We start from the raw sequence: 1,743 nt of genomic DNA, 5'->3' as shown, positions 1-1,743 counted from the left end.
CCTCATCATCTTCCTCTCCTCCGTTCACTTCATGTTCAAGAAGCGATGTAAACTTGTACATCAGTCACACCCACATTCAATCAACTCCGACTCATTAACACCCACTAACCCGTGATCATTTCTTATATTAGCTAACCTGAGACTTCTTCCCAACAATCTTCAACAGTGCTTAATATAACAACGGGATGAGGTTTTTGGTTCCACTGAAGCCTTTATTTTCAAGAAGTAGCTTCACCATTGGTTCATGGCTTGACTTATTTGTGTGGTCCAACCCTACTCAGTTTTTGTTCATTTCTCTTGGGTCTTTGTCATTTCATCTTCCAACGTAATGGGTTACCATCGTTGACTGAAATTCAATAAAACATCTATCAACTATTAACTGAAATTCAATACATTTTGATACTCTATCATAACCTATTTTAACTTCAGTTTTTCCTTGCCAGTTTTACCTGTAACTAAAAAAATATAAGGGTAGTGTGTGACTTAGTATTTTAAAACATAATTAGTAAGTGACCTGTTGTTGGAGTTAGTAATGCAAGCACACACATAACATGGTTGGGAACTATCTTTTAAAACCGTCACATGATTTTGGACTCTTTTCAGTTCTGTGCAAGGTTAGATGTGTGGTAGTTCCCCACGTACGCGCACATGGACCCACCAGGTGGGCTCGTATATGTACCCCTTAGGGCTGCCTTGGTCGGACAAACGCATTACACGTCACTGAAGGTCATATAAAAGGAAAGACCCGCATGATATCATGACAAACATAAATATCGAAAGTATGCGTCCATACGAACATAACATAATGGGAAGTATCTTGATGCACATGACATACATACATGCATGTTAGACGTCTCTCTTCTTCTTGCGGTTTCATATTTTTCTAGCCAGGTTTCCTCCGACTAGCATTTCTTCATTCGTTTCTGCTACCAATGGCGACAGTGACCCTCCTCGTGACCTATTACATCCATTACCACGTTGAGTTTGCCTCGGAAAAGAAGGGAAGAGCATCGTTAACTGAGATCGTCGGTGAGTTCTCTTTCTCTCTCTATCTCTCTCTCGGATGCATCGATGAACTACATAAAGGGCATGCGAATGCATTGTAAGCTTTATTATGTGTACACCTTGCAAAAAGAAAAATTGTAATATTTTATTTGTATTATGTGGTGTGTATGATATATATTGTATGTTGAGTTTGAGTGTACATGTAAAATATGCGCTTAAAAGATAATGAATCTAGTTTTAGTTATATATAATTCTAATGATTCCAACGGGAAGAGGGAGATAAAGTGACCAACAAGGAAGGTTAAAAGCTCCATTCTAGGATCAAGAACATCTTAGGGATGCTCGTGTTTATGGACAGTTATCTTAGGATTACGAAGGTGGAGCGCAAGAAAGGAGGTACCTACGCGACTTAAACATATTTAGTCTTTTATTACGGTTAAACATAGATACCATATTTGATCTTTTATTGATGGTAAATATCTAGATATTTGACTTCCATTACGGTTTACCATATGTATCATACTTCACCTTTTATTATAGGGAATATCTTGTATCCATTTATTACTTTTTCCATTTACTTTGTAATTTATTTGATGATTATAAATACAGAATTTCACCATCATTTAGGTGTCGTGGTTTTAGCAAATATTTTCATGGTATTAGAGTTCCTTTGGTTTATTAACCCCGAACCTTTCTTCTGCATAGCTTTTGAATCCTCTTCTCATCTTCTTCTCCACC

This window comes from Cucurbita pepo, unplaced genomic scaffold, assembly GCF_002806865.2.
Source record: "Cucurbita pepo subsp. pepo cultivar mu-cu-16 unplaced genomic scaffold, ASM280686v2 Cp4.1_scaffold001521, whole genome shotgun sequence".
Classification (NCBI taxonomy): domain Eukaryota; kingdom Viridiplantae; phylum Streptophyta; class Magnoliopsida; order Cucurbitales; family Cucurbitaceae; genus Cucurbita; species Cucurbita pepo.
Note: the sequence above shows the minus strand (reverse complement) of the source record.